The 13,718-nt window shown below is 39.9% G+C and overlaps 1 long non-coding RNA gene across 1 annotated transcript in view; it reads right to left on the reverse strand.

Annotated features, from left to right (window-relative positions):
• The window catches only part of LOC148055870 (uncharacterized), an 89,901-nt gene that overhangs the window by 27,296 nt on the left and 48,887 nt on the right, over positions 1-13,718 (reverse strand). The window contains exon 2 of the long non-coding RNA XR_015704730.1: positions 12,091-12,196. This is a non-coding gene — a long non-coding RNA (uncharacterized LOC148055870). The remainder of the gene's footprint in view (positions 1-12,090; positions 12,197-13,718) is intronic.

The raw sequence follows: 13,718 nt of genomic DNA on the forward strand, positions 1-13,718 counted from the left end.
CTAGAATTCAGTAAGGCCTTTGACACTATCTCCCATAAGATCCTCATAGAGAAGCTTTTGAAGTATCATCTGGATGAGCAGACAGTAAGATGGACTGAAAACTGGCTGAATGGCTGGGCCCAGAGGGTGGTGATCAGCAGTGCAAAGTCTAGCTGGAGGCCAGTAACTAGTAGCGCACCCTAGGGATCAACAGTGGGTCCAGTCCTGTTCACCATCTTCATTAATGATCTGGATGATGGGACCGAGTGCACCCTCAGCAAGTCTGCTGATGACACAAAACTTTTTCAAACTGGCAACCTGTCACAAGTGGGGTCCCCCAGGGACTGATACTGGGCCCAACGCTATTCAATATCTTCATAAGTGACCTGGATAATGGGATCAAATGTAGCCTGATGAAGTTTGCACATGACACCAAATTGAGTGGGGAAGTAGACACTCTGGAAGGGAGAGCCACCCTGCAGGAAGACCTGGACAGGCTGGAAGAGTGGGCTAACAAGAACCTTATGAAGTTTAACAAGGACAAGTGTAAGGTCTTGCACCTGGGAAAACATAATCCAAGAGTGCAGCTCAGACTGGGATCCACCTGCCTGGAGAGCAGCTCCATGGAAAGGGACTTGGGGGTCCTGGTGGACAGGAAGCTCAACATGAGTGAACAGTGTACTGCTGTGGCCAAGAAGGCCAATAGGATGCTGGGTTGCATCAAAAAGGGCATCACCAGCAGAGATAAAGAAGTCATTATCCCACTCTACTCAGCGCTTGTCAGGCCACACCTGGAATACTGTGTACAGTTCTGGTCCCCATTATACAAAAAAGATGTGGACAGGCTGGAATGGGTCCAGAGAAGAGCCACCAAGATGATCAAGGGTCTGGGAAGCCTGCCGTATGAGGATAGGCTGAAAGAACTGGGTTTGTTCAGCACTGAGAAAAGGAGGCTTAGAGGTGATCTCATCACCATGTACCAGTACTTTAAGGGGAGCTACAAAGAAGATGGAGACTTCCTTTTTACAAGGCGTCACATGGTGAGGACAAGGGATAACGGGTACAAGTTATTCCCATGGAGATTCCGATTGGACACGAGAGGTAAATTTTTCACAAAGAGAACAGTCAATCATTGGAATAATCTCCCCAGGGAAGTGGTTGACTCCGCTACGCTGAACACATTTAAGACTCAGCTGGACATGGTGGTAGGCCATCTCGTCTAGATTGTGCTAGAAAGGTTGGACCAGATGATCCTTGAGGTCCCTTCCAACCTGGTATTCTATGATTCTGTGATTCCACGAAAATGGGAAGGAGTGGCTGATATGCAAGAAGGTTATACTGCCACCCAGAAGGATCTCAACAGTCTGGAGAAATGGGTTTACAGGAACCTCATGAAGTTCAACAAGAAGTGCAAAGTCCTTCACCTGGGGAAGAATAACCTCATGCACCAATATATGCTGGGAGGCACCCAGCTGGAAAGCAGCTTTGCAGTAAAGAACCTGCAGGTGCTACTGCACACCAAGTTGAACACAAGCCAATAAAGCACTCTTGCTGCAAAGAAGGCAAATGGTATCCTGGGCTGCATTAGGCAAAGTGTTGCCAGCAGGTCAAGGAAGGTGATCCTTTCCCTTTATTCAGTGCTGGTGATGTCATACCTGGAGTTCTGTGTCCAGTTCTGGGATCCTCAGTACAAGGGAGACATGGATATACTGGTAAGAGTCCAATGAAAGGCCACATGGATGATGAAGGGACTGATGTACCTCTCCTATGAAGGAAGGCTGAGAGAGCTGGGACTCTTCAGCCTACAGAAGGGTCAGGGGGATCTTATCAATGTATATAAATAACTGAAGAGAGGGTGCAAAGAGGAGGAAGACAGCTTCTTTTCGTTGGTGCCCTGTGAGAGCACCAGAGGCAATGAGCACAAACTGAAACACAGGAGTTTCTGTCTGAACATGAAGAAACTCATTTTTACTGTGAGGGTGACTGAGTCCTGACACAGGTTGCCCAGGGAGTTTGTGGAGTCTCACTCCTTTAGAGATATTCATGGCCCTGGGCAACTGGCTTTAGGTAGCCCTTCTTGAGCAAAGTGGTTGGACCAGATGACCTCCAGGGGTCCCTCCCAACCTCACACATTCAGTGAATCTGTGATTCTGTGATCTGTCTTGATGTGGAGGATTCATCTTCATCTTTTAGAAACCTAAATTAAAATGTCTAAATATAGGGTTTAATTTAACCATCTCGTGCATTTAATAAGTTACTGGATACCCACTTGACTTCCAAATGTTCTGTTCATATGTGCCAGTTCTGTGCAGATATCTCAGATGCCATAGAATATGCAAAATGACATTATATGAGAACACCTAAATCAAGAGAGCACCTGTATCAAGACTGAGAGGTCTACACACATGGTAGATGTTAATTTTTTTTACAAAAGTCAATAGAGGAAAATCTCTATTGAGAATGAGTTTGAAGAATGATTCACCTCACCCTGGAAGGGACATTTATTTCATCAACCAAAGTTAGTTGTCTACATTTCGGAGGTAATTTTACTTCTGAAAGTCATTCGATATTCTGTATGCTATTTAAGAGCTTCCACAAAGAAATTCAGGATTAGGGGGATGATGCCTTGGCTGAAACTTGAAAAATCTATGAAGGGTTGTTAACCTGGGTGGACGAGAATGAAACTTCATATCTCCCTGAACTTGCTCTAAATGCTGTGCTAGGCTTCAGTATAAATTAGGACAAACATGATGTCTTTCAGTCTGAACATATGTCTGGTTTTCTTCTGTCTTCTATATCTTTATTTCCTGCAGCTTTTTTGAGGTGGGTTTTTTCCCTCTCCTTTTTCAGCATAGGCCCCAGCCTCACTTAGTCCTATTCCAAATTTCAAGCCATTCTAATTAGTTCATTCTTGTCTATCTGTAGTCCTGTAAATGGACACTCCTGACATAAGATACTCAGATCAATTTAATAGAAAAACCCTCTTTCCTTTTTATAATGTTCATGACTACACTGTTGAAAAACACAAGCATCTATTAGAACAAGTGAACACAGTCAATAATTTAGTGTGTCAAAACATAGAAATAGTTGGAACAGGATATAAAGTTCCATCATACTTTTCTACGTGATGATTTGAAACATAGATAGGATAATCTGCTTTCTCTACATGCTGGAGTCAATCAAACACTTTTACAGTCCAGAACACAGTATCGCTTCATCAAAGTATCATTTTGCCTGAGAGGTCAACTAGACGTTAAGAAATACCAAGGTATGGTCATGTGGTAACCTAAAGCAATATTGGCCCTTGCATGTTTTTATTTTTGACTTGAAGGCTATGGGCACACAGAGCTACTTGCTTGGATCTATTTCCTGAACTAAGTTGCTAATGGAAGAGAACAGAAACTCTGCCCTGTGTAGTATCAGTTCTAAGATACACTCACACTAGCTCTCCCTTGAAATTAAGTGGTTTCACAAAATCATAACTTTTTTATCTATAGCAGCAAGGTAAGCAGTAAAATATTAATTCTTACTAAAACCTAATAGAAGTGTCTTGCCTATTTTTCAAGGACAAGAAAAAACACCTAAATCTTGATGTCTCTTTTTTTTCCTCCCTTTAAATAACTTTAAGGACTACATCCCTCAGTGAAATCTTGGTTATGAAAGGGGTAATTTTCACGATAACCTGACTACTTGAAGAAAGGCATGATAAGAAATGAAATGTTAATTTGCAGGTTATGTTTGATGCTGCTTTAGAATTTCAAAAAATGAATGTGTCAAATAATACACAGCATGCAAGAGCCAATTATGGAAATGAGGGCCCAAGGTTAGCTTGCTGCAATATTTTTTAATTCAACAAACATTAAAATCAACTTGTTCCTTTTATAATAGATGGCTATGACAAGAGTTAAAGAGCTCAAAATGTTTTTGCAGTCCCCTGTCTAATTAACATTTCTGTTGTGTGACCTACATTTCCCAGAACGGTAACTGCAAAGATCCCCGAAATCCCGCTTTTTGTTTGAAACATTTTTTCTAATGTGTTTAAGAGATCAAAGGCAGAGGAATCAGTGTTTATACACCTACTTCAGTTAGAAATAAGTGACAAAATAAAGTCATATTGCTGCAGCAATTTGCAGAAGAAAACCTTTCCATGCTAGTATATCTCACTTGACTCTAATGGAAGCCTACAGATGCTGTGCTGTAATTACATGTGTTTAGGCTATAAATCCATATAGAAAATATTCTGCCTGAGTCACATTCCTTTTTTTTTTTTTTAATTATCTTTTACATCTTAATTCTCTCTTTTTTTTTTTTTTTGGTAACACCATATAGAAGGAAAACAGACTGAAGGATTTAACGCTAATAATGTCAGCTAAGTTTCAGATATCAGAATCTAATGCATTCTGCGTAGACTTACTCACAGAATAAGATTATGGAAAATAGGTTATTGCATTCAACAAGAATTTAAATATATATTTTAATGACAAATACTAGATTCTTCTTTACTAAACCTTTTTGAAATTCCTCTTTATTTTTCATCTATGTTTTGACATTATATTTTGTAGTGGATGAATTATACCAAAATGTACTTTTTGTGGTTTTTTCCTCAAGATATTAACAGAGTGAAGCTTGAAAACACTGACTCCCATGACTAGCTTAGTCGAGTCTTGTCACTTTCTGCTTAATATAGCAATTTGTACTGCAAAAATGGTACAAATGTGCCATTTTCAAGCTAAGAAAAAAAAAAAAAAAGAAAAATTAAGGAGACCTAGTGCGGAGATACTTGAGATTTATGCTTCACGTAAATATAATGTAATTATATATATTATATAATTATATGCTCTTTCTGTTAAGAAAATGAAGAATTATATAACCACAGACTTCAGATAGTGAAAAAAAAAAAAAAGAATTGTCTTTGTTTTGATTTGGAAAATACATGGGTCCTGCTCTTGCAGACATGCCCCTTAAAAGTAGCCCTTCTTCACAAGCACTGGGTGATGCCAATGATGTAATTCAAATAACTGACAAATGGCATAAAAGATGGAAGGGAAGGGAAGGGAAGGGAAGGGAAGGGAAGGGAAGGGAAGGGAAGGGAAGGGAAGGGAAGGGAAGGGAAGGGAAGGGAAGGGAAGGGAAGGGAAGGGAAGGGAAGGGAAGGAAGGAAGGGAAGGGAAGGGAAGGGAAGGGAAGGGAAGGGAAGGGAAGGGAAGGGAAGGGAAGGGAAGGGAAGGGAAGGGAAGGGAAGGGAAGGGAAGGGAAGGGAAGGGAAGGGAAGGGAAGGGAAGGGAAGGGAAGGGAAGGGAAGGGAAGGGAAGGGAAGGGAAGGGAAGGGAAGGGAAGGGAAGGGAAGGGAAGGGAAGGGAAGGGAAGGGAAGGGAAGGGAAGGGAAGGGAAGGGAAGGGAAGGGAAGGGAAGGGAAGGGAAGGGAAGGGAAGGGAAGGGAAGGGAAGGGAAGGGAAGGGAAGGGAAGGGAAAAGTAAATGAAAAGCTACATAAAATACATTACTATATTGCCCTTCTTGTGCAGAAAAAAAAAATCCCAAAACAGAGGACTCACATTGCACATGAATAATTAAAATGTATTGAACAGACACTAGAAGAGGAAGATGTGTAAACACTAGTTTAAATACTATGAGGTAGGCAGGCATTTACGTCTTGTTTTCTGTTGCTTTTTTAAAAAAGAAGTGTGCAAACATCTGACAACCGAATTTAGAGTTTATCAATCTACAATTGTCTTTTAAGTGCAGAGTTCAAACAGAAGCAATTTCCCTTACCAAGAATACATTGAAGGGAATCATTCATATAGACATTTGGAAACAAAGTTGACCTGAAGGAAAGTCTTTCATGGAATCATAGAATGGCTTGGGCTGGAAGGGACCTTAAAGATCATCTTACACCAACCCACCTGCCATGGGCAGAGACACCTTTCACTAGACCAGGTTGCTCAGGGCCCCGTCCAACCTGTCCTTGAACACTGCCAGGGATAGGGCATCCACAACTTCTCTGGGCAATCTGTTCCAGTGCCTCACCACGCTCTGAGTAAAGAATTTTTTCCTAATATCTAATCTAAATCTCCCCTCTTTCAGTTTGAAACCATTCCCCCTTGTCCTATTGCTATCTGCCCTTATAAAGAGTCTCTCTCCTTCTTTTATATAAGCCCCCTTTAAGTATTGGAAGGTCACTAAGAGGTGTCCCTGGAGCCTTCTCTTCTCCAGGCTGAATAACCCCAGCTCTTTCAGCCTGTCTTCATAGCAGAGGTGCTCCAGCCCTCTGATCATCTTAGTGGCCCTTCTCTGGATTCATTCTAAAAGGTCCACATCTTTCTTGTGCTGAGGGCTCTAGAGCTGGATGCAGTACTCTAGGTGGGGTCTCACAAGGGCAGAGTAGAGGGGGAGAATCACCTCCCTCGACCTGCTGGCCACACCTCTTCTGATGCAGCCCAGGATATGGTTGGCTTTCTGGGCTGCTAGTGCACATTGCTGGCTCATATCCAACTTTTCGTCCACCAGGAGCCCCAAGTCCTTCCCTGTGTGGCTGCTCTCAGTGAATTCTTCTCCCAGTCTATACTCATGTCTGGGATTGCCTCAACCCACGTGCAGGACCTTACACTTGGACTTGTTGAACCTCATGGGGTTCACACAGGCCCACTTCTCAAGCTTGTCCAGGTCCCCCTGGATGGCATCCCATCCTTCAGGTGTGTCAGCTGCACCACTCAGCTTTGTGTCATCCACAAACTTGCTGAGGGTGCACTCTATCCCACTGTCTATGTTGTTGATAAAGATATTGAAAAGCACCGGTCCCAAGACAGAGCCCTGAGGGACACCACTCATCACCAGCCTCCACCTGGACATAGAGCCATTAACCACAACTCTTTGGATGCGTCCATCCAGCCAATTTCTTATCCATTGAATAGTCCTCCCTTCAAATCCATATCTTTCTAATTTAGAAATAAAGATGTCGTGTGGGATGGTGTCAAAGCCTTTACAGAAGTCTAGGTAGATTACATCGATCAGTCTTCCCTCATCGACTGTTGCAGTCACTCCATCACAGAAGGCATGTAGCATGCAGCAGTTAATGGTAAAAATGAAGCCACAACAATTGAATACAAGGAGATGTTGTGTGGAACGGGGATTTTAGCTGATTACCAGAACAAGGATTGACTTCTACATATACTCAGGATTTCAGATGAAACTGAGCTAAGGTCTATGCAGCCAAATCTTACCATCTTTACTAATTTAATTACCTTTTACAGTATAATACTGGCCACATCTTAAAACATCTTCTGAAGTTTTATGTTTTTCCAAGGAAGTTTTAACTACCATGTTTCCTTACTTAGTCTGAAATTTTGTTGCCTGTAAGGAAGATGACCTTGTATTTGTATTTCGGCATTTAGAAGCAAACCCCAAAAGCATATGGAATTGGCAAGAGAATTGCAGAAAAAGAAAAAAAGGCATAAAACTAAAGGGAGAGAAACTTATGAATTGTTATGGCATCACTAACAATATTTCTTTATAGGTTTGGTGAAAAAAAGGGTTTTTTAATTTTCTGAGGCTATGAATAGTCAAAGAATATACATGTGCTATACTTCATATTAAAAATAAATATACATCATATAAGTTTATTTCCAACCATACAGTAGAATGGTAAACACCAGAATAAATCATTTTATCTCATTATAAACCTTTTGTGATTTTATCATGTTTAGTTTTATACCCATGCAAAAAATAGTGTCCATTCATATATTGTAGAAAAGAGTTATGGTTACAGATAAAATTTTCCCTCTTAATGAATTTGAGATAGGAATTTGAGGGATAGACTTGAATGGAAACAAGCCTCTCCTTGGGGCAGCGGAAGAAGCTCTTCCTTGTCTACCTTGTCTTCCCAGGTGTCCTTATACAACAGATATAAGGCTCTGGAACTGGAAGGACAGGGACATCCATCTATGCCAGAGGAGTCACCAAGATCAGGCCAGCCTATCCCCTGCATTATGACCACCTCCAACAAAGATGGTGAAAGGACTAGAGGACATGACTTATGAGTGGCTGAGTATATGAGGCTTGTTCAGCTTAGAGAAGACTGGGGGGTGACCTCATTACTTGTCTACAACTTCCTAATGATGGGGAGCAGAGAGGGAGATGCTGATCTCTTCTCTCTGGTGTCCAGTGATAGGACGTGAGGGAATGGCTTAAAGATGTGCCAGGGGAAGTTCAGATTGTATATTAGGAAAAAGTTATTCGCTGAGACGGTGGTCAAACACTGGAACAAACTCCTCAGGGAAGTGATCGTGGCCCCAACCCTGTCGATGTTCGAGAAGTGTTTAGGCATTGCTCTTAGATATATGGTTTAACTTTTAGACTGCCCTGTGTGGATTCAGGAGTTGGACTTGATGATCCTCCTGGATCCCTCCCTGGGCCCTCAGGGCATTCTATGATTCTACGATTCTGTGATTCTAAAATTCTGAGAAATGGATGATGTGGCCAGGCTCACAGAGCTCATGTCACATCTTGTCAACTTTGTAAGCTGGATAAGTGAACCCATTTTGTCTCTGTGCCCTCTTTACTGAGTAGAACCAAAATAGTTAATAAGCATATTTCTTTTACTTCCTTGATTGAAGTCATGGCTAGAAAGAAAAATGGATTAGAGTTTAAAATGTGTTAGCTGATATATTGTACTTATCTCTATCTCTGTAAAGGAAAAAGGTTTAATACAGCCATACAGGTCCATACCACTCAGTTGACAGATGGTGGCAATCTCATTTTAACGTCACTGGGAACAAGGATCATTTGCATCCCAAAATCTCTGTTTTTAAAATAGAAGGTATAGTTTGGAAAACAAATTAATTAAAAAAAAAAAAAAAAAAGAAGACAACCAAGCACTTCTTTGAAAATAAAGACATTACCTTGAAAAATATCCAGAATCAATTTACATTACATTTTATATATCAGTAGGGGGAAACAATGTTCACTACCCTGCATAGAATATTCTATATATTCTTCTTAATAGACTTTTCAGATTCTGCTTTTATTTAACCTTTTAAGTAACAGTCCACCATCACTTCTCGTTCCACAAGGCAAATAATAGACTACAATGGGAGTGATGTTGCTTTTTCTCTTCCATTTATCCAGACAATTTATCTCATTATGTCCATTACAGAGGGAACAGTCTCACACTGCTAATTACCTCATATCTAAATTCCTTCTTTCCCACAGCTTTCTGAACAAAATATATACTCATCTTGCATTTTCTTGTTTTCATGTAGTGCCTCTTACAATGGAAAATATTTGAAAGGTCCATTAATCTTCATACTTCATTGGATAAGATGAACAAGAGCTAAGATCAAAACGATGTTTCTAGAAATGGTCTGACATTAACTTCCATTGAGTTACTGTCATTTATTTATTGGTCTTGCTCTGAAGCACACAATACAACAGTGCACAGAAATAAGATAACTATTCTAAGGTGCCTGAGTGATATTATTATTTTTAAATTATAGAGTAGGCTTCTGAATACAGATATTTGATTAGTTTGCTATACATGTTGAGGGCAAAGGCTCCTTATATTGTATTCTTTTAATAAGACAAGTGCCAATTTTATTATCTTCTTTCATTGTTTCCTAAGTTGGTCTAAGATAACATTTGTTTTAATGAAGAAAATCATGTTAAAGCAGATAAAGCTCTGGTCTGATGGGTCTAGCTAAGGCCAAAATGCAAAAAGTCTTTCCATACTAAAGGTACTTAGGTGAGATAACTAGAATCTGATCATAACCTCGTCTTGTTCCCTTTTTAACCAAAGGAGAAAAACAAAATTTAAAAGGGTTATTTATGATTACAAGGCTTTAGTTTAGGCACTTTTAATACTCAGTAAAACACTAAAGTCTAGAGGTAGGGATCTAATTGCTATCTTCAGATCTCTGTTGGAGAGTTGTAGAAACTACAAAGACTTTCTTGGAGAAGGGCACCCCAAAGTCTGGGAGGCAATTAGTACAGTTTTTGCCAAACAGGAATCACGAATCATGTAGACTGGTGGAGATCCTTGATAGAAGGAGAAAAGGCAAGTGTTGCATTCATTTTCAAAGAAGTCCAAAAAAATGGTCCAGAGAACTACAGTCAGTCAGCCTCACTTCATTTTTTTGGGAAAATCATCAAGCAAGTCCTCCTGGAACAAATTTCTGGGCACATGAAAGAGGCTTAGTAGTCTCCATCCTTGGAGGTATTAAAAATATTTTAAGAAAAACACCTTATCAGCCTGGTTTTACCTCATATTTGAGCCTGTTTTCAACAGGAGGTTGGTCTAAATGATCTGCTGAATTACACTAGGATCCTATGATGCTATCTTATGAATTGGATATAAAGAAAAAGAAACAAAACAATAATCATGGTCCAGTAATGGAACAATTTCCAACGAAGTTGTCAAATCTCTATCACTGTGTATATATAGAAGTTTACTGAAGATGGATGTAGGCAACATGATCTAATTTTGAAGGTAACTACACTTAGATCAGAGTTAGATGAGGCAGGTTTCCAGAGGTCCGTCCCAACATGAGCTATTCTATGATCCCATCATTTAAAAATAGATATACATCTAAACCATTAAAAATGAGCACTTTAATAAGAAAAGCACCAAAGTCTAAAACTAATATTCCAAAACCTCCAGATGAGCAACAACCTAATCCTGAAAAGTCTGAATATGCTTTTCAGCACCAAAATTTCTCAAGTGCCTGAAGTTTCTATGGATGCACAAGTCGTGAAAGGGCAGAACAGCTCAACACTAGTTCATGATTGTTTTTACTTCAACCATATCACATGAGCAACCCAAACTGACAGGCATTTTTAGGAAACAGCCACTGGAAGAGGTTATAAACAAAGCTCAGAGGCAAAGCTCACTTTCCTGTAGACCAGACAATGGACTTTCTTTCGACATTTATCTTCCTTCTACTTCTGTCACTGAGAAGGGACTAAGAGATGCAACTTCTCAGGATTCAGCCCATCTTCTGGAGAATTGTCTATATCAAAGTTTATTGGCTACTCCACAAAGAAATAATAACTTCTGAATACCTGTTGAAGCTGTAATTCTTTATATAAAATAATTGAAAATAAACAGGCTAAAGAAAACAACCAGAAGGGGCAGAGAGCTCACTATTTAATGATTACAGTGACACTTGAGAGTGGGGAAACGCTGCCTCTGAGCTTTGACAAACAACATGTTGTAGGAAAAAGAGACTTGAATCTTTATCAGGTAAGGAAAGGGAATGATTCCAAAGACAGCTTGTTAGTCTGACCACTGGATACTTGTATGCACTGGCAATACCCACTGCTGGCTTTTTTAGTGACCTTTTGCCATTTTCTAATGAAATCGAGGTGGTATCAATATTCAGGAAAGGATTCTGGGCACTTAATTTTATGCAAAGGAAGACGGCAGATAAGATAAGCTTTGGAAAGGAGTGGAACACTAACATCTCCAGACTTATAATTTCTCATATGTCAAGCTTAGGGAGATCCCCACTTGGCATACTTATCTGAAGTGGTTTCCTGATCAGTGAACCTTTTTTTTTTTTTTTTTTCGTTTTGGGTTTTACTTTTTGTCCCATCTCACCCCTGCCCCCATGTGGATGTTTTCCAACAATGTGGATTACAACTTTGCATGAACCACCTAAAAACTGCTACAGAGAAAATGTAATAACAGTAGTAGCAGCAGCAGTAGTAGTAGTAAGTAGTAGTAGTAATAAGTGGTAGTAATAACAGTTGTAGTAGTAAAATTACAACACTATGGTGTAATTTGTAATACAGCACACTACACTGAGACCTACATAGAGCCACTGAACAGGAGTAATAACATGCACTGAAAGATTTTAACCTGAAAGAAGCTTTCCCAGAACTCTCATTGCTAACCTTCTTGATTCCCAAGGCTCACCAAACTCATTATCAAAGCTCTCTGCAAACCAGATAAACTCTGAATAGAATATTCTGAATATACATTAAACACAAAGCTTGCCAATAAATCTCCATAATCATTCTAAATACCTCCATGTCTTTAACAGATCCATCAGAATCAGTAGATAGTTCAAATAAGTATCCTGGAACATATGACTTCATTCAACGTATCAACAACCCTTACTTTTATGCAGTTGAAAGTGAACAGCCACCGCATACCAGGAGAAACTCAGGAAGACAGTCAGTAGAGTGGGGAAAGTTTTTCACAGATCAACTGTCCCATTTCTGACCTTAGGGAGAGATACAAAACGCATTCAGAAGATAAGCTTAAAAAGTTAAACTCCAGAAGATATTTAAAATAAAGGATTCAATAAAAAAAATTGGTCATATGGAACACAACAATTTTCTTCACAAGCAATTGTAAGCTTGTTCTTCTGTGTTACACAGGTGATAATTACTTGGCTCTGCCTTACAAGAGCTAATGATCTCCTTACCTCTCCTTCTGCAAACAACATTCCTTTCCTGTTCTACCACCCATTTCTCTCAAATTGTCTATTTATTTAATATAGTTAAATGAAACTAAGAACAATCATTCTCATATTGAAATTTACTATTTATGTTTCAGATCTGAGGAAGGACTTGATTACTGAGACGTTGTCCATTTTTTTCTAATATCTGTTATTTTTTTAACAAAAGACAATAACTTTCCCTACTGATCTTGTCTGATTTGTATCTTTGGAATCATTGCCGCAGCACTACCATTGCAACCACCCTCCCTGGAAGGAACTGTGTCCCTAGCACAGGACTGTAGATTCTTACCCAAGGCCAGGAAATGAAGGGTTGGATTCTGCAAAGCTCCACACAGCCAGACTGAAGTGATCTGGTCCTCACCTTTAATTTTCCCATTTTTTGGGAGCTCAAATCTCTTTTCATTATTGTGTACAGGTAAGATTATAAACCGGATACTCTGCATTAACTATCTGGAATTCTGAATGGATACTGTGAAGAGCTAGTGTTAGACTGTGGTTCTAGATTTTGTGAGCTACATTCTAGAGGAGAGGACAATTTTCCCCTCTGGCAGTAACTAAGTTTCATATTCCTGTTAGGTATATATTGGCTAGAGCTGTCCTTTAAATAGCTGGAATCATTACTACCAACTTTCTTTTTATGCACTTAGTTTTCCTTAGGAAAATGCAAGATAGTAGCCCTTCCACAATGATAATCATGAATGACTATACTACTATAGTAACACATAAAGCAGTTTGTAGCTGAAAAAGTTGGGAAAGTATTGTCGCGGATGGAGTGAGAGTGCACTTCACTCGTAAGAGAGAAGCAACAATACATTTATTGATAACAAAGTTTGATAGTAAATGTGACAGTGGTTTAACAAGATTTGATGGCAAGGTACACTTGATTATTTACTGCATAGGAGACAGGGTCAGACAAGACTGTCAGGGAGACGCTCCCGTTGAGTCACGAGGTTCAGAGAGGACACCCTTGCTTGCTAAACTCCTTCCTCAGAGAGGATTCTAGGTGTGGCTGGATCCAGTCCTAGTCCCAGACTTCGTCAACAGTTTATGTCTAAAGGATTATATATGCACAATCAATCCTTTATATCACTTAGTTAAGATTACAAATTTTCAGTGCACTTGTTCCCAATTCACTTACCGAGTATCTGATGTGATAAGGATTCTCTCAACCTCAAGGAGTAACCTTGAGAGGTGTCCCTACTCAAAGGGAGATCCCAGCATGCAGCCTACTGCTGTGCAGGACAGCTCAAAGGGCTCTTGGGCTGCTCACAATGTATGGCGG

Source organism: Nipponia nippon, unplaced genomic scaffold (assembly GCF_047370975.1).
Source record: "Nipponia nippon isolate SJK-2023a ecotype South Korea unplaced genomic scaffold, ASM4737097v1 scaffold_2, whole genome shotgun sequence".
In the NCBI taxonomy this organism is placed as follows: Eukaryota; Metazoa; Chordata; class Aves; order Pelecaniformes; family Threskiornithidae; genus Nipponia; species Nipponia nippon.